Raw genomic sequence first — 19,653 nt, 5'->3', positions numbered from 1 at the left:
GGGGGGGGTCTCCTCTTCGGCAACGCTCCGGTGAACGTAGGCTCCGCAGCCGGCCGCCCAGCTAGGTGGCATGGCAGCCACGGCTCGAGCGAATAGGTAAACGCCGCTGTGTAGATGTGCTGTTTGGAGGGAAAAAAAAAATAATAATAAAAAAAAAATAAAATAGGAGGATGCGGATAGCGGGCCTGGCGCTGCACGGGGAGATGCAGTAGCCTCTTCTCCTTTGCCTTGTGCGGCGAGATGTAGCGTTGAGGGAAATGAAATCCTTACGTAAGGCGGGCTGGGTACCTGCTGGGTCGCGCATCGCCGGGCGCTGCCCCGCCAGAACCGCCTGGGTCTGTCCCTGCCGAGCTGCGGCCTCTGGCTGCGGGGCCTGTCCTGAAACCAGACTTTCCATCGGCGAGGGCTCTTGGCGTTTAAGAGCCGCGTAGCATCGTGGAACAAACAAAAACCAGTTACCTTCCAAACTCGGAAAATTTAACTCGTTTCACTTGTTACCAAGCTTACGAGCCTGAAAGGGGAAGTATAAATCTACTCTGGCGTCAAGCCCTAATAGCATTGCTTGAAACGTTTCTACGTGGTTACTGTTTACTGCTTCACACCCTCCAAATATTCCTGATTTGTTTCTTCTCCTTACCCACAATGTGTTAATACGTTGCCTGAATATCCTAAAGATGTCGGTGTGCATACTCAAAAGGCAAATGCGCGTGTAAGAACTGTAGGCAGAACACAGAACGGGGTTGAGACATTTCTTGGATTTAATCTCGGTTTCTGGCTCTGCCTACGTTTCAGAGCAAGGCGATGAACTTTCTGCCTTGCTGCTTTTCTTCCCCTCTTCCCCATTCATCCTCAAATTAAGAACAAAACTTAAGTCGCAGTTTTGCTGGGGAGATTTTTTTTTTGAAGATAGATAAAAAATTCCTGTGCAATGTGAAACATTAATTATTGTAGGAGAAGCTGCAAATGCTTACTATAGAGGCCCTGGTAAAAGCAAAATTAAAAATCAAAAGAGTACTTTATCCTTCCCTGAAAGAAAACTGCTGTGTTTTCAGAAATCTGAGGTGCCTGCCTGTGTATGTCTTTGTGATGTGATAAAGTTTGTGTCAAGGTTTCTTTCCCTTTGGGAGAGGGGAGCCTGTAATAAGAACCCCCCACCCCAGCCCACCCCCCCCATTTCTGTTTCCTCCTTCTCCTTACCTGTTATCCCTCTCAGTGAAGGATGAGGACTGTGAAGCCTTGTTTCCCTTCTGTTGTTGCAGAACTCCTTGGATGAATTGGAAGGAAGCACCGGGAGTATTCGGTGATGTCTGTGGGAGGAAGGCACAAGCCACCACCAAGGCCCTTTTCCCTCCATCTTGAGCCTTCCGTGGTGATTTGCAGCAGCACAGGGAAGTATGAAGCACCGAGGGACTGATGTCAGTGTTTAAATCTGATTTCAGTTCAGCATAAATGACCATGCAAGGTTCAGATCAGCGGAGGACCAGGGGTAGAATAGCAGAAGTACTTAAGGTGCCTCTTTTAAAAGTTCTCTTTTGTGTATCTAAAGATTAAGGAGCTATTTAGAAAAGATGACTCTGCACATGTGTTTTGTTTACTGTCCTAACAGAAGATGATGGTCCGCATTATCTTACGTGATAGATACATCTTGGCTGAATCTGTATCACCTTATTGATTTCAGGGTAGCTGTATTAAGTTAGTTAAGGAACTAACCCAGCTAAGTTTTAAATAATTGGAATAATATTCTCCCTCTCTTTCAGTCAGATTTGCCCTTCATGCTACTTGTGTTTCATAATCCTCCTAGCTCTCCATTTCGTCATCGCAAGACTAGCATCTCTATTGTAAAAAAAAAAAAAAAAAAAAGAGGAGGGAAAAAAACCTTAAAAGATAGTCTTTTTACAATCTGATCTTTATTTTCATGTTTAAATAAATTTACGACACAAACTTATCCTGTTTTTTTAATAGGCCAATTTAGTTTCATTTACTTACACTGGTATTTTTTAGAGCCAGAAGCTCTCAGGAAGAGAATGTGTTCGATGCACCAGAACCCTTTAGGGTTTTGATGAAAGATATGATATCATGAGTAACATCTCCACTTCTGTTATTCTTCTTGCATAGTAGCAACAAGATTGAATCACCATTTTTAGCTATTCTTCAGCAGAACTCGTAGTCTATCAATGTGTCAGCTCAACAGCAGTTTTCTCTTCACACTAATGTGAACCAGAAGGTCCAGCTATCACTGATTTTGACAATTTTATTTTATCTGAGATTGCATGTATTGCAGAAGTTTGAAGAAAATGAATTATATGACCTATTATATTTTCCTAAAGATCTACAAAACATAAAATATGTCATCTAAAACATTTCACGCTCATTTGTACCGGGTAACATTCCTAAGTTAGGTGTTTCATAAGCCTTAAGCTATAAGCACTATAAAATATTTGTGTGATAAATAACAAGTATAAGATCAAATGTGTGTCCCCTATTTTTTTTATTGTCTCAGATAGCTCTCTGTGGTGTTACATAATGCATCATAAAGAAATACGTGCCTTCATTCTCTTTAAATCACTCCGGCATGGATAGTACTAAGCCTTCCTTCAAGTCCTTGTTATGCAAGTCCTTGCTACTGTTAATAGCTGTCAGCTCTGCATGGTTACTTAAAAAACAAGGTAACGGCAGACTTTTTGTAAAGCTCCTTCCATTTCTGGAATTTACAATGAGTCAGTTCCAGGTGCGTTGCTCCCTTTCTCAACTATAAACTAAATTATTATGAACAAACGTTTTTTTCCCCATTAGAAGAAAGTCCCATTCATTCCAGTATATCACAAGGTAATCTCTTTTTTTGTTTAGTTGCATCTGTAAGCATATTATGAGTATCTGAATGCACTTGTCCGGTGTCAAAGCACAGTGGAACAGACCAGAATGCAGTAATATTTTGAATGTCTGTTAGAAAATGCAGGCATATAACTACGTACTGAAAAAATACGTAGCATAGTAAAACATCCACAACCAATGTAGCAGAGCTATTAGATAACAAAAAATCCATATAGGTATTAAGTACTATTATTGAAAGTAAAATCTATGTTATACAGTATAAGCAGCATTCAAGTGAAATTGATGAGACATCTATATAGAACAGAAAGAACCATTTTTTAAAGCTATGATGTTAAGATGTTCTGTATTTCTTTACTTGGGAAATGGAATTTTCCTTGTCTTTTCGTAAAGACATAAAATTAACAACAAGCACTTCAGAGAGTTAGGTGCACTGCCTGATTTATGGTGGATTTTTTTCCCTCTTGTCGAACGTAGAGATCATTGGTGGAAAAAAATCAGGAGAAACCTGTCTGGGTTTTCCAATATCATGGAGATCTTTCCAAGAACTCTGTCTTTTAACAAGGCCTCAGTTTTAAACGTACTGAAATAGGAATATCTCAAAATTTGTAATACTGGCTATATAAAGAAAAATTTTGCTCTCAGTTTATACTTGTAGAAGTGTATGTGTAGTAACTCAGTGATGTGTCACCAGGAAAGGAGGATTTTGTTTCATATTCTACTAATAGATGTATTAGTTTACCAATCCTCTATTGCATTTTTACATTTTTTTACCTTTTTGTTGCTCTTGTAAATTTGGTGTACTAGCTTATTTGTTTATTTCCCTTTTCCTACTCAATTATTTTAAAAGCTTCAACTATATTATGTTTAGGGTTTGGTACAACACATGGAAAATATTTTTTTTATTCCTTTTGCAAGCAGTAGGTTGGTGGGAGGAGGTCTGCACTACAAAATAGTATACCTACTAAATTGTACTCCAGTGGGAGATTAAATAAGAGCAGAACGGCTGAGACAAGTCATTTGTCACAGATGTTCATGCAGTTCTGGTATTTTGTTTAAAGCTGGATTCATCAAACATGATAAGGAGTAATTTCTGTCTGATATGAAGTTTCCATCCAAGGAGACTAAGTGGGTTAAGTTTAAACTGTGGTTTGAAAATACAGGGAAATTTTACTGGACAGTTGACAGCTTGATTCAGTAGCCAAAGTGGATGCAAGGAACAAAATTGGAGAATGCTATTTTTGCAGTGTCTAAAATACGTCAGTTCAGAAGTCAGCGGGAAAATGCATCACAAATATATTACTGTGGAGCAGAGTTATGTTAGCTACAAGATGCTTTTGTCTATGAAGCACAAAGATTTTACCATAAACATTTGAATTACGTAGATTATAAAGGGTACCGATGCTGTTAGAGAGCAAGTGTGAAATGTTGATACGATAACCTCCGATACTTAAGTGGCGTTTACTGACTGCTTTTACCGTATTTCATAAGTTTGTAACACAAGTTTAGTAATAACACTTAGTGAAAATGCATGAGGCAAGCACTAGTGTAATATTTATTTACGTTTTTTTAGATAGGCTGATTATCATATTTAATAAAGTAGAATATAAATGAGAAGGCCCAGGACTAAGATTACTTTAAAAGGGAGATTTTTAAAAATGAGTATCAGACTCATTCTTAGTTTGTATTAGTTGCAATCTCTTTTAATATAATTTTCCCTTTTGTAAGTTCCTTTCTGTCTCTCTTCCTTCAGAAATACTATTCCCCTGCCCCGAAAGGGGGAAATGGAATGGCTACGATTGGCTTCTGTTTACTGGAGCAAAATGATTTTTTTCCCAAACTGAAATATATGCATTAATTTGCTAGACTACCAGCTATTTTCACCTATGGTATTTCTGAGAACTAGATAGTGATGTCCATTTTAAATGCAGCTTACTACGTTATAGCATCTGTAATCTAGCATTTTTCTCTTTGGTAGTCAGATATACAGAATTGTCAGCCTGTTTGCGTTTAAGTACCTGAAAGCTGAATTGGAAAAAAATATTTTTGATACAATAAGTTTGGGGTTTCAGTCTGTAGTTCCTTTTGAGTTTTCTAAGTAAATGCTACATAGACTATCAGAAAAATCGAGGCTTACATAATCAAGCCATACATTTTTTCTACTGCCTCCCTTCCCCCACTTAGCTTTCATTTTACTCTGAAAAAATGAAAAATTTTGAATAGAAAATTACTATGACATACTGCTTATATACACATTTTCATGAGACTGCATAGCTAAGCTATTCGTATGTATTTAGTAAAAGAAAGCAGTAAGCAAAATATTAAAACCTTGAGGTGGCTAAACTTTAAAATTATAGTGATCATTAAATACAGCATTATCTAATATGATGTACCTAGCTGTGTAGCAGTAAATCTTTTTTCTTTGCATGGGGAATTAGGGAACTTCTGTGTATTTCTTATTCAAAAAGAAAAATAAGAACGTCGTACCCCATTTTTTTTATTTGTCGTAAAGCTGATGCTCCTTCGTAAGGGAGTTGGTTTTAATACCCAGCTTTCAGAGGATGAGCAGTGATTATTGTTGACAAAATATATAGCAAATGAATCAAAACTCTGTCCTGCTAGATAATTACAAATTGAATTAATTACAAAGAATAATATTAAAATTTTATCTAAATATGTTACGATGAACTCTTACCCATAGGTGGCAGTCAACTTTCACTGTAGTAGGGATGCCAAACTTTTGGTTCATGGTATTCATACTTATGCTGAAATAATTTTGATGGGGTATGCGTATGTGCATGTACGTAAGTATATACATGAATGTGTGTTGGGAGAGGGGGAAGGAGGTAAAATTAACCCTAGAATTAATTAGGAGGATTCTGAATTGTTATATGTAAGCAAAAGGAATTATATTCTGGAGAAAAGATCCAGGTGATTTTAAAACCACACAAACAATTTTTTATCTCTCCATTGCTGACACTCATCTAAATGAAGTAGTGATAATTCAAAAACGAGCAGGTGCCCCTACAAATTGAGCAGAAAGGCAAGTATCTCACCAGCCTTAGAGAACACGACCCCATACCATGCCCAATGCTCCAAACTACATTTCTGTTTCGTTGCCCATTATCTGTAAATTACAGAAGTACCACAGTGACGACACTCTGCCCTGGAAATCCCAGCAATAAGCTGCCTTAAACATCGAGCAAATACAGAACGGGTGCTCTGGGTGAAGGTGTCCTTTCAGACGTGGAGAGCCAGCAAAACCTGTGGGCTGTGGTTCTCCTTCTCTTTGCAGAGCTGCCATTGACACTGCCTGCGAGAGCAGAGATCTGCTCAGTTTTGCCCTCAGCTTTGTTAGGGCTTTATGCGGTTTATGGGGATTTCCTTCTGCAGTACCGCTAAGGAGGCGCTTGGGACCCCACCAAAAGTGGAGGGGTTAGAAGGAGCTAATAAGGCCAGATCATCTCAGTCTAAAACAAACAGAATTTGTGAAACTACACAAGTGACATACTAAAACGACAGCACTCTTCTGAGAAAAGAAGACCGAAAACTGAAATTCATGAGTAGGTAAAGTCATACTCTTTCTACTATTACAGCTACACTGGGACTCTCTTCAGTTAAGATTAATCTAATATTGTGTCAAGGTAGGCCACTGTACACATTTAGCAGAGGTCAGGAGCTAGCATTTTACAAAATGGAAAATTGGAAAAATATACAATTATATGTTGCTACTACAGTGTTTTACTGTGATGCAAGATTAAGGGCTCAGAATTAAGCGGAATGGTGCAGTATTATTAAAACAGAAGGCCTAATTCTCCTTATGCAAGAGTCGCAGCAACACACATCATTGTATAAGTCAAAGCAGGCAGTACGATTTCATAGTCAAACAGGGTATTTCCACACACATGCAACCATGATGTGACTAATTAGATACTTGCATATGCACAGCCCCATTTGTTCCCCAACTGTAATAACTGGGAGGATTGCACTCCATGTTAATTTACACTCTTGTGTAACACTATTGAAGACAAGATAGCAGGTGGTGATAAACTGGCTGGTGTGTAAATTTGATATGCATTTTGAAAATCAGAGCTTTCGTAGTCAGCTCTGACCTTGACATAGGCAAGACTGGAGAAGACCTCCGCAGCCGTCAGGCCTGATCCCAGCTGCTGCAGGCAGCCATGTTGCACTGTTCAACTGAACTGCAGAGGTACCAGACTCCATCTTGAAGCTACCCTTATCATGAGGTTGCTCCTCGTTTTCTATTCCTCTGAGTGGTTGAAGATTTCAGATAATGTGTATCATGAGCAGCTGAACCTCTCGTGTTCTGCGAGGTCTTTGACTTCTGTTTAAAGAACATTTCTCTCTCCCCGTATAAAGTCCCTTCCAATCTGTCACCCCTTGAGCTTTCTTCGGTTACTGCCAAAACCTGCTCAGCCTCAGTTCAGCCAAAACAGCCATGCCATACCTGTCGTAGAGGAGGATGCTTTTCCCTGACCATTCTTCTAACCCTCCTTTACGCCTTTTCCACTTTCAGTAAATTTCTTTTAACATGCAGGGTTAGAAGTAGACACATCCAGATAAGATGTTGCCAGGGCCTCTCGTAGTGGCATTAATACTTTTCCTATCCCTGCTAGACATACAGCAACTAATATTTTGATTTTTTTAAATTTTTATATTCAGAACTGCCTGCTATCAACATCTCACAGGCCATGAGGACTGACCAAAAATCCAGCTTACCCTTTTTTATGGATGCTGATAGCAAGATTTCTTCTTTTATGACCTTGACCTTTGCACTATTGTACTGGTATTGCATGACAAGAATGTCAAAAGGCTTTTTTGTAAGAAGGGTGTCATCGGTTTCTTCCAAACTACAGGCTTCCCATGAATTTTCTGGCGTGTCCAGATTTGTTCAGGAATCTTTACGCTTTGCACGACTACGGACGTGAGGTGGCACATGCACATGATACGGCGCAGGGCTTTACAGGTGAGCTAGCTTGGCTCATGAAACAGAGTTGTCTCTAGTATTACGTTACCTCAGGCACATCGTAGTGTGTTATTTCAGGTGAGCCTTCAGAAAGTTGTACAGTACGTCTGACTCGGTGTCCTGGACTGGCTTCATTTGACAGCTCTGGGCGCAAGAGACAAAATTCTGAAGTATTTTTCCAGCATCAACAGAAGAGATGGACTTAGTGTCACATTATATTGTTTCTATTGATCTGTAGGTTAATCTCCAGTTCACAGGTTATGCCTGTGAGATTGAAGGGAGAGCAGGATGTACAAGAGTTGTGTGGCGCTCTGGAATAACATGTAAAAATAAGAATTATTTTTTTTATAGAAGAATCTGGAGGGATTCAGTGGTTGTGTTTCTGGAAGTTAAGTAATATTATGACTATCTCTAATTAAACAAGCAAAAATCTATTTTTCTTTCTTCTCTTTGTCTTCCCTTGGAACTTGCTGTGTGAAATTTCTGTTGTGGCATTTTTATATAGCAATTTTGTTTGATATATTTTACTTCTGTGCCTGCGGGACAACTAAGAAACTTGACCACTGTGGTTTATCTTTATAGCGAAAATTCCATACTGAAGAACTTTGCTAGGTTTGATATATGCCGAGTTCCAGGATATTGAGTCAAGCCCAGCATGTAAAATTACTTTTGTGCCCTTTGTTATACGATATTGCAGCCCCTCTTTGTGCAAACAGTACCCCAGCTTGTGTCATTGGCTGATCTTTCCTAGGTTAAGGTAGTCAGTGAAAATAATTAGCAAGATCTGTCTGGGATCGTTCTTTAAGGATGTCCACTATCAACTTTCCTCTAGCCTGAGACTTCCCTTTCAAAACTACTTAGCAAGCTTTTATTCATACTAAGAGTTAATTTAGTAATTGCTGTCTTCCTTAGGTTTGGGGTTTTTTTTCCAAGTAGCATACTAACAAATGTTTTCCTGAAATGCAGTCAGATTAGGTCAACTCATTTCCTTGATGTAGAAAAGTAGGGTTTGGTGTAAATGTCCATCTAGTGTGCCATAATGTATTCTTAGGAAAGCTTTGTAGAGTTTTTCTTATTTTCTATTGTGATGGGTTGACCCTAGCTAGACGCCAGGTGCCCACCAAAGCCATTCTATCACTCCCCGATCCTCAGCTGGACAGGGGAGAGAAAAATATAACAAAAACTTGCGGGTCGAAATAAGGACAGGAGAGATCATTCACTAATTACCATCACGGGCAAAACAGACTCAGCTTAGGGAAAATTAGCTCAATTTATTACAAATCAGCCACAGTAAGGTAATGAGAAGTAAAACGAAATCTCAGAACACCTTCCCACCACCCCTCCCTTCTTCCCGGGCACAACTTCACTCCCGGATTTCTCCACCAAGCCCCCACAGCGGCACAAGGGGACAGTGATGGGGTTTATGGTCATCACACGTTATTTTCTGCCGCTTCACCTCCTCAGGGTGAGGGCTCATCACACTCTTCCCCCGTTCCAGCGTGGGGTCCCACCCACGGGAGACAGTCCTCCACGAACTTCTCCAACGTGGGTCCTTCCCACGGGCTGGAGTTCTTCACGAACTGCTCCAGCATGGGTCCTTTCCACGGTGTGCAGTCCTTCAGGAGCACACTGCTCCAGCGCGGGTCCCCCACGGGGTCACAAGTCCTGACAGAAAACCTGCTCCAGCGTGGGCTCCTCTCTCCGCAGATCCGCAGGTCCTGCCAGGAACCTGCTCCAGCACGGGGTTCCCACGGGGTCACAGCCTCCTTTCGGAACCCACCTGCTCCGGCGTGGGGTCCTCCCCGGGCTGCAGGTGGAGATCTGCTCCACCGTGGGCCTCCCTGGGCTGCAGGGGGACAGCCTGCCTCACCATGGTCTTCATCACCACGGGCTGCAGGGGAACCTTGGCTCCGGTGCCTGGAGCATCTCCTCCCCTCCTTCTGCACTGACCTTGGTGTCCGCAGGCTTGTTTCTCTTACATGTTCTCACTCCTCTCTCCCGTGGCTGTTCCTCACTCCCAACTTTTTTTCCTTCTTAAAAATGTTATCACAGAGGCATTACCACTATCACTGATTGGCTCGGCCTTGGCCGGCGGCGGGTCCGTCTTAGAGCCAGCTGGTATGGGCTCGCTCTCTCTCGAACACAGGGGAAGCTTCCAGCAGCTTCCTACAGAAGCCACCCCTGCAGCCCCCCCCCTCGCTACCAAAACCTTGCCACATAAAACCAATACATCTATTTATCCAATTTTATCATATGCTTCTTTGCATCCAAGTTCTTGGTGTGCGGTCCCAATTTTTCCCCTTTTTAAACTCTGATTAATTCTGAAATCCTATTTGAGGTGGCTGCTCTTCTACTTGGATTCAAGGACCAATCTGTACAAATTTTCCCACCTAGAAATTAAGAAAGCCAGAATGAAACTATTTTTTTTGCTATTTAATCTCCATCTAAAGGATTCATGGAGAAGGTCACTCACAGAGATGGTGGTTAAACATGGATTTTCTTGGAGTCTTTAGCATGTAACTGAGAAGACCATAGACATAAAGGCCTCTAAATCCTGCAGTTTACTGCTCCAAGACTTTCGCATTTCACTTCTAGTCCAGCCAAGGGCTGGTCATATCTTGGAGGTTTCATAAAGTCTTAAGAAGAAAGTGAACATAGCTAAACAACTTGGTTAAGGTTGCTATACATTAAAAGGCATCCTTTAAAAAACTGAGGTTACACCCAAATGAAGAAAACAGAAAAGAACTTCTATCTGGCAGGCTATATATGTAAAAATGCTATTAACTGTATCAAAAAATGAGTTCAAGGAAAAGCTCACTGGCTCACATGGCACTAAGTTTTAGCAATGGCTCTAGAGAAAGATACAGGTAACTACAGACCATTAGGCCTGATGACCAAGCCAGGTGAACTAGTTAAAGAAAAGAATTGGTGAACAAGTGGGTAAGTAAGTGTGACTTGGGGAATGAAACAGGTAGCTTTTGTGAAGGGAAGCGATGCCTTGCAAGTCCCCCTGTACAGGGAGAGGAGGTCTGGTCGACACCCCTACAAACAATTTAAAAAAGACATTTGACATTGTCCTGCTCTCGGCTGGGATAGAGTTAATTTTCTTCCTGGTGGCTGGTATAGTGCTGTGTTTTGGGTTCAGTATGAGAAGAATGTTGATAACACACTGATGTTTTCAGTTGTTGCTAAGTAGCGTTTAGACTAAGTCAAGGATTTTTCAGCTTCTCATGCCCAGCCAGCAAGAAGGCTGGAGGGGCACAAGAATTTGGGAGGGGACACAGCCAGGGCAGCTGTCCCAAACTGGCCAAAGGGGTATTCCATACCGTGTGATGTCATGCCCAGTATATAAACTGGGGGGAGTCAGGGCCTGGGAGGGATCGCTGCTCGGGAACTGGCTGAGCATCAGTCAGCGAGTGGTGAGCAACTGCAATGTGCATCACTTGTTTTGTATATTTTAATTCTTTTTTTTATTATTATTATCATTATTATTATTTTCTTCCTTGTCTGTCCTATTAAACTGTCTTTATCTCAACCTACGTGTTTTACTTCTTTTTCCGATTCTCTCCCCCATCCTGCTGGGGGGGGAGGAGTGAGCGAGCGGCTGCGTGGTGCTTAGTTGCTGACTGGGGTTAAACCACGACAGACATCTTTTACCGAAGGCTCTCAAAGAAATTAAGCTGCATGGGCAAAGAGGCAGCTTCTCATGTGGACACATAACACATGAAAAGAGAGAAAGCAAAGGACAGAAATGAACACTCACTTTTCATGGTGATGGGAGACAAAGAGAGAGCCCCTCCGCTGGCATTACACGGCGTGCTCAGAAATGTTCTGGGAAGGGGCATGAACAAAAGTTGCAGAGATTACTGTCAACACAAAGGCAGGACGAGGGAAGACACCATGAAGCTGAGTGACTGAGGAACAAAACAGCAGGTGAACCTCGGTGTAGACAACCGCACTGTGACACACAAGGGGAAATGAGGGGGTCTCAGCTGGCTGTTACCCTTCCGGAGCAGCGTCGTGGGGCTGTAATAGATACTTCCACAAAAACATCAATGTGCTGCTTGGCAGCGGATCAAAAAGCAGGCAAAGTGTTAGGAATTACAAAGAAAGGGACAGGGAACAAAATAAAAAAACCCCACCATGATTATGGTGCTGTGTAAAACTTTTCTTCCACTTTCCAAGCCTTGCACACGTTTCTTTGGCATGGCTGCCTTTAACATAAATGCATAGCAACGTGTGTGTTTAAAAAACATTGCAAAATCAAAGCTAGAAAGCCAATATCAGACAAACAAACAAAACCCACTGTACTAATAGAAGACAACAGTTTGCTTCACAGGCCTCTCCCCCACCTTCAGAAAGGCCAAGAGGAAACGAAACAGCGTAAGAGGGTAGCCGTGGCACTGCTGGAAACATACCAAGGAGGGATGAAGGTGAGTATGTAGAATTGTCTGATTATACTTCGCCCCTTATTTGCACCTCTCTTCCTCTCTTTTATCCTCCCAGATCAAATCTATTAATAATAGTAAAGCAGTTGTTACAATGCCGCGCTAAAAATCATTAGTAAGCAGGAGAGCGCATTGTGGCCAGGGTTGTAACGCACAAAACGCTGGGCAAAAGAGATGTGACGGCAGACTGTTGACATGGTTTTCTATATGAGGCAACTGGGAGTACCTCAGAGATCGGGGTTATTTAAGATGCTCATTAATGACCCTGTACCAACGACGCAACCCATGTATCAACTCTGCTGGTGAAATCTGCTAACGAGGCAAGAGCTGGGAGTCGCTCTCAGTACAGAAGAGGACTAAGGTTTTACAGTGAACAGCTGTGTCCACTCCGTTAATAAAAGTGGGTAAAAATGTAATTAAAACCCATGTCTGCACGCTAAGGAACTAGTAGGAGTTTCAACTACAGATGGGAGCTTACGAGTTAGACTCTTCAAGACAGACATGAGGGTCTGCGAAGGTCGCGGGATGACCCCATGGGGCACTGGAGTGATGCAGCTGGAAAAGAAGCAAACGCAGGTGTAGGGTATAGCAAGTGCCTATGCGGGATTTCCAGTATCTGCTTTCCCGACCAAATCGCATCTGCGGCATCATTCGTGATTCGGGTCACTTGTGCTCAGGAAACGTGAGACATAAGCACATGCAGAAAGGTGTTCAGGACAAGACGGAGCGTGTCTTGTGGGAACTGGTTAGAAAGGGTTGCGTTTGTTAACCAAAGAGGCACAGGGAGGGGGGGTTTTTTTGGAAGGGCTTTTGTCCTCCATCTCCCACGGCATTCCCAGTCCGACCTGCTCAGGTACGTGTGGAAAACTGAAGGTGAAGAGGAAGCGGGGCTGGATGCACTTACCAGCTCCTCCGCAAGGCATGGAGAGTGATTGCGGGAACTGGTGTTCAGCCAACGGGTCTGCCATATGCGTGATGGATGGTAACACTTTTCACCACTGTAAGGCAGCAGCAAATATTTTTAAGCGTGGTGATCAATTTTGTCCTCTAGCATCTAATTGAACATCAGTAAATATGTTATTAAGATGCTTGACAGTGTGCTCTTTTGCAATCAAGGCCAAGATGTAGCCAGATACTCATTTTAATCTCTCCAGACACATTTCTAATGAATTTTTGCAATGCCTAGAGGAAAGGTCCCTGGTCTGAAGTGGGACACCTGGATGATAAAAGCAAATTATAATTAATAATATATTGTGTTTATGATGTCAGATTGTCATCTAAAGGCAGGGGTAAAACCTTGTAGTATAGGTCACTGCTAGAATCCTATTAATAAAATTGCTTACTTTAAATCACTCCCAAGGCATAAGGTAGAATGTTCCTGTGTTGGCAGTGCTTTCTCTTGAATATATTTAACTCCCTGTTTATGGTCTATCAAGAAACCACCCAATACTGAGAAAAACTGTATTTTGAAATAACTCCATTGTATTGCAGTGTTTTTGTTAGCATTCTGTCCTGTGAAGATATGGATGAACTTCCTTTCTACTTACCAGAAATATGGCACAAGGTCAAGGCTCTATAGCTATTGCAGAGCCCAACTGCAGAAGAAAGCTATACCTACTTAGGCTTAGTATACTGTCTCCTTGACTACTCAGTCCTCTATTTCTTTGAGTAATCAATCCATACTTCTACAATGGCAACTTTTTGATCTTCTGTTTTCTGCTGGGCAGGAGGAACATTTTTACTCCAGTTTTTTGGAGTAAAATTTACAAATTTTACTAAAAAAGTCTGCTGAGTTCTACCATATATGAAAGCCAATCACAGCAACATATGCTACAGAAATGGATTTTAGTTCTCATTTAAATTCACATTTCTAATAAACCTAATTTTACTACAAAAGCATTTTGTTTTCCATTGACCCCTAGATTTTCTTTATTTTTTTGAACTATTGAAACAGGAAGGATGGAATCCTGGCCCCATTGCAGTGCTGGAAAATGTGCAGAGAACTACACCGAAATGAGGGCCCAAGGTGTTCAAAGCTCAAACGAAAACTGTTTGGGTAGTGTCGTTAGCTTTGAGCAGTCTTCTCAACATTTTAGTTCAGAAAACTACATAACCAATTTAGAAGAAAAAATAAAAATCCTTTTATCACCTTGTGCAGTGTAACCACTAAAGGGCTTGAGTAATAATAATAAAAAAAAGACTGAATTATGTATTTTAGTGGTCTGCCTTTTTTTCAATTCTATACTTATTACCGTTGTTAGTTGATTCTTACATGTGTGAAAGCATAGATATGTTTTAGTTTGAGGGGGGTTTATGGAATGGCTTCTGGAAAAAAAATAGGTGCAACAGTTTTGCAGACAATTATCTAATATTTCACAGACTCCAAATAGCTCCTGAATGGTAGACCTGAGTTAGAAGACATAAACATTGCCTGCAATAAGGTGTTTATCAGGAAAGCCTGAAGTGACATATGAGGGACTGATTTCCAGTAAATCATTATTATCAAATATGAAGTAGATTTTCCATTTATTAATTACTACAGCCTTTGGACATTCATCCTTGACCTATAGACTATTTTACTTTTTTTTTAGGAGACAGCAGAGTGTGAAACCTTTATTATCATAATAACATGGCAAAAAATAAAAGGAATCGGTTAAGCAACTGCAATCAAGGTGGTAATACGACAAGTCTATTTGAGCAGCGGATACCCAGAAGAGCGCACCTTCTGTGCCGTAAACCCAGGCAGAGCACAAATGCCCAAAAGCGGTTGTTGAACTGAAGCATACGGACCTCCTAAGAAACTGGGATTCCTGTGGTGCCTACCTATGCCACGGTCCTTTTCCTTCCAGAGGTCTCTCGGAGAAGTTGCCCGCTGTCATCCAGCAGGGCAGGACTCGTGTCCCCTGAGCCCCGTCCCACCGAGCGGGAGCAGACGGAGAGCCTGGCCCTTTTGGCCGGGTGAAGGTGGGTGAGTGCAACACAGCTTAACTTCGGACTGGGTGCGATGCAAGCTGAAAGCAAAACACTCACGATATCCCCTTTCTGTCAGGGAGCTTAATGAAACTCCCACTGCCAACTGCAAAATCTGGAGGCCTGATTTGAAGGGTACCACTCTTTAACCTTGGGGCATGGCTGTAGAGATAAAAGCAGAGAGTGGCAGAGTATAGTAATCTTCAGGACGTGTGGCATCGTTATCCCCAGATGCTGCATAAGCCTGGTACAATAGCTCCTACCGCATCTTGTTTGAACTTGAACTATACCTTCTTTAGGGCAGAGAAACGTTTTCAAAATTGCCTGAACATCATAGCATTTTTAAAGGTATAATTTTCAGCTCTTCCATTGACTGTTTTTTGGGCAAGTCAGTAGTTCACTTTCCCCTGATTTATTTGTCTGTATCATAGGGATAACTGTATTTGCCTGCTAGCGTGAAATGCTGGAGGCTTCTGCAATTTCTGTAGTTTCAGACTGCGGTTTATCTTGATGGGGAACAGTATCCTCAGATTACAAATATATTCATTTCCTTCCTGGAGCAGGAGGTTTTCAGGAAATAAAAGCCCATTCCTAATCAGGCAGGAAAATGAGGGCAGCATGGCATATCCAAAATGAGACAAAATATATGCAATTTTAATATAAGTTGCACATGTAAGTGCGTTAACTTTGCTTTTTGGGCGACAAGGAAATATGAAAAATGATAATATTATTTGACTCAAATTATATAAAATTCTATTTTGTAGTAGAGTTAAACCAGCCCCACTGGGTACGGATAGCCAGGATTTAAGAAGAGGCCAAGGCCACCTAGAAGCAGGATTCATCTGGTGGGGGTCACTCAAAGACTATTCAGCTAAAACCTTTCCATTTCCAATGACCTTCTCTGAAACCAGGTCTCAGCTGGCACAGCCAGGCACTGGACTAACTTTGCCATCTTTCGCACCCCCCCACACTTGCACGATTCCTGGATTGCCAAACCTAACACATTGGTTAAATGTTTTTTAAGTGAATAGCCTAGCAGTTAAGAATTGCCTCCCAGACTAACCACAGTCTGTTGGAAAGCCCAACAGACATATCCTTGTTTGGAGCAATCCCTCTCCTCTTAGTATTACTCTCAATTTCATTTAAGTATTCATCCAAGTCTATAGCTACTGCTAAAAGCTGTTCGTACAGATCCGTTAACAAAAAATTTTGGATTCACCTCACCCATCTTTAAACATCCATGGCGCACACCTCTTCTTCTCTGAACTCCCCTTATATTTGTGAAAGAGAAGTAAGTACCAGGTCATCTCAGTTGGAACGAGGGATCTGAAGTATGTCGTGGGAGCTGTGCTCCAGAAAGGCCATTTTTTCCCATTGACTAAAGGGCAGCTGCACAATTTGTTGGGATCGCAAGTATTTTGATGTGATGCATCACAGGAACAGGTTTTTTTTCATGTGATGTTTAAATTCTGTCTCATTTGCACCCGTTCTTTCTCACTAATAACAGTGGAGCTGCACAAGCATACTTAAAGACAAGTTGTGGTCCATTATCTCAGTATGTTAATGAACTCTGATTTTTTTCTATATTTCATGCCAAAAAAGCTGAGTATGGGGAAGAATACAAAACTATCTTGTTCATCAGATTTGCCTTCTGCTCAGGGATACAAGGAGGCTTTCACTGGCTGCAGAACATATTTTATTCATTTCATAGATTTTGGTTTGCATGTGGTACAAGTATTTGTTTTGCTGGATTTTCAAAACTTCTGGAGAAAAAAAAAGGAAATGTTTCCACCTAAATGTCTTTCCAGAAAACAAGCAAACAAACCAAAGAGCCAAGATCTCCAGCTCGGCGCCGCTCAGCTGACATCAGCCTCTTTGCACGAGGAGGGAGGGTAGCCTGGACCTGCTGTAGCTGTATCACTACAGATGAAAAACAAAAGCAAGATTTCCACTGACCAGGGTTTCTGTCTGAAAAGGACATCTGCTTTCTGTACGCATGCCAGCACCACCTGAGTGATGGGGCAAGTTTTATTTCCTGGTGACATGTATGAAACACCCTCTAGGTGCAAAAAACCAGGGTAAGTTTGGAAGAAGCAACAAGAAGAGGAAAGCAGGGAGTATTAACTACAAATGAACGAGGCAGTCCTTAGGAGGATAATTTTCTCCTTTTAAATCTGGTGCCCATATTAAAATTTCTCCCAGCAGCACGTGCATGACTGATACTTACTCAGCTGATAGCGCAAAGCAACAGTGACCCTGGCACCAATGCCGAGGCAATATTTACAAAAGGATGAACTATTTTCGAACAATGTCTCCAATGTACTAAGCACAAACAGGCTTTTCTTCAACATCAGGCATGCACGTTGTCTCGTTCCAACGATTTTGTTCATGTACAAATGTATTCATTGTGGACAATGCAAGGAAAATGTCATTCTCTATTTATATCCCAGTTTCCCTTTGTCCTCTTTACAGTATCTCGGGGCAGTGATGCAGAGCAGAGTCTTGCTCTAAACTCATGCTATTTTCATCCCTGTCTTCCTCTGAAGCTCTCGCAGTCGCAGAGCCGCAGAGAGTTAAAAGCAGCAGATTTTTTTATTTTTTTTTTGAGGCACAAAGATTGGTCTCTCTCCCTCCACCTCCCAACAGCGAAGATCTAAGTAAGTCCTGCCTCTTGCTCCATCACTCAGAGCACATAATGGTCTTGGCAGCAGAGGATGTGGTGGTAGCAGCGTTTTGAGCCATCTAAGTGGATGCACCTGGCACATCAGCGTGAATAGGCGATGTTAAGGCAATTCTCCCCCAGTAATGTATGAAACCATCCACTTCATGAACAGCCTTTCTGTGATAAAGGCTGCCTTTTTGTTGACTTGGATAAGTTCCCCAGTATGGTCAAAACAGAATAATGGAGGACTTTGAAAGAAGGGCCCTTGCACAGAAAATAATTAATCTAGCAGCGGAGGGGCAGGGAGAAAGATTTAGTGACACTTGAACACAAAAAACAAACCCCAAGTCTTAGGACTAAACTAAAAGCATGGGTGCAGACTTGCACTGTGTTTTCATTGTAGAACAAATCATCTGTCCTGAAAGCATCATTCTCGGGCAGGTTGGCCACCTTTTTGGGTAGGAATTAGGAACATTATTTTAAGTGACATTTCAGGGAAACGCTATTTTGCCTTTCAAGTATCGTCTGATTTTCTCCAGGGTGGCAATTTCCACTGCTCTCAAGTGTGGCATTCCACTCTGGTAAGCTTCAGTTTATTGGTAAACTGATAAGCATCATTTTAGTACATTTAAGCACATCCTAAAAAAATCAATTGATAAAACTCCTACTTCTACACTTAAAATCACTTTAAATTGGAAGCTCAACCTTAAGTGGAATTTGCCTTTAATAGATTTCTGCAACTATGTGTATACAAAGAAAATACTCATACATGCCTCAGATGCAACAGTGAAATGAATATAACACATTCCTGAAGAAAGAACATGTGACTGTTTTCCAATGTGAGACTTCTGAGGCCTGTACGCCCACTTGAGTGGATCTCCCAGTAAAGAACTTCCTTTATACCCAGGATTCACATCCAATTCACTGTCAGGCATCAAAACATTCACTGATCCTTATAGACTTTGTAAAAAATTCACTCTTTTTTTCCCCAGATAAAATATCTCAATCAGGTTGAAGCAATTTTGTTCTCTGAAAGAAAAGTTTGAGACTTAATGAATATTACTAGATGAAAAATTTTTAACCATATAATGCATTTTAGATAAAGGTTATATATAACACCAAATAAATGAACTCTTCTTGTAATTCGTACTTCTAATAATGCATGATTTTATATGCTTTAGCACATAAAAGATTAGATAGCTTTAAAATTTGAGCAGTGAAACTTTTAGCACAGCATGAGATGAAGATAAGGAGTATTCAGTCACTGAAAACATCTTTCCTTCATCACTGTCTTTCTCATCCTTAAGGAATTTTAAAATTGCAATTGAGCAATTCTTAACTACTGGACAAAAATAACTTCTATTAGCTGGAAAACATTTTAAGATCTTTCAACTTTAGGGTATAGAGATAAACTGTCATGTGAGGGCATGCCTTATCGTTCCCATGAATTGAAGTTTGACAAAGGTTGGTAATTCTGACATTTGGAGAGATGATTAAACCCCTTGAATGATTGAAAGCTATGCATAACCCTCAAGATTAAATGAAGATTAAATGATCATCTATTGTGGATGTATGCAATATATATGATTTCAACAGTTAGCTGGCAGCAATCATTCATTCTTATTTTTCATTAAATTTTTAGAAAGTAGCATCTCCTAAAGTTAATATTGGCACCTCCAAATAAGGTTAGTATTGAAATTCAAATAATTTGGTTGTAATCTAGTTTTGGGGGTGGTTGGTTTGTGGGGTTTTTTTTC

General features: G+C 41.0%; 1 long non-coding RNA gene across 1 annotated transcript; it reads left to right on the top strand.

The window, feature by feature from the left end:
- Window positions 1–5,251: 5,251 nt before the first annotated feature.
- LOC142039796 (uncharacterized) lies at window positions 5,252–19,307 on the top strand. Its single transcript, XR_012653063.1, has 4 exons — window positions 5,252–7,816; window positions 12,144–12,249; window positions 14,856–15,228; window positions 17,043–19,307. It is a non-coding gene; the product is annotated as an uncharacterized LOC142039796 (long non-coding RNA).
- The last annotated feature ends 346 nt before the right edge of the window (window positions 19,308–19,653 follow it).

The sequence above is a fragment of the Buteo buteo genome, chromosome 15 (genome assembly GCF_964188355.1).
Source record: "Buteo buteo chromosome 15, bButBut1.hap1.1, whole genome shotgun sequence".
NCBI classification, from domain to species: domain Eukaryota; kingdom Metazoa; phylum Chordata; class Aves; order Accipitriformes; family Accipitridae; genus Buteo; species Buteo buteo.
This window is presented reverse-complemented; position numbering and strand designations above follow the sequence as displayed.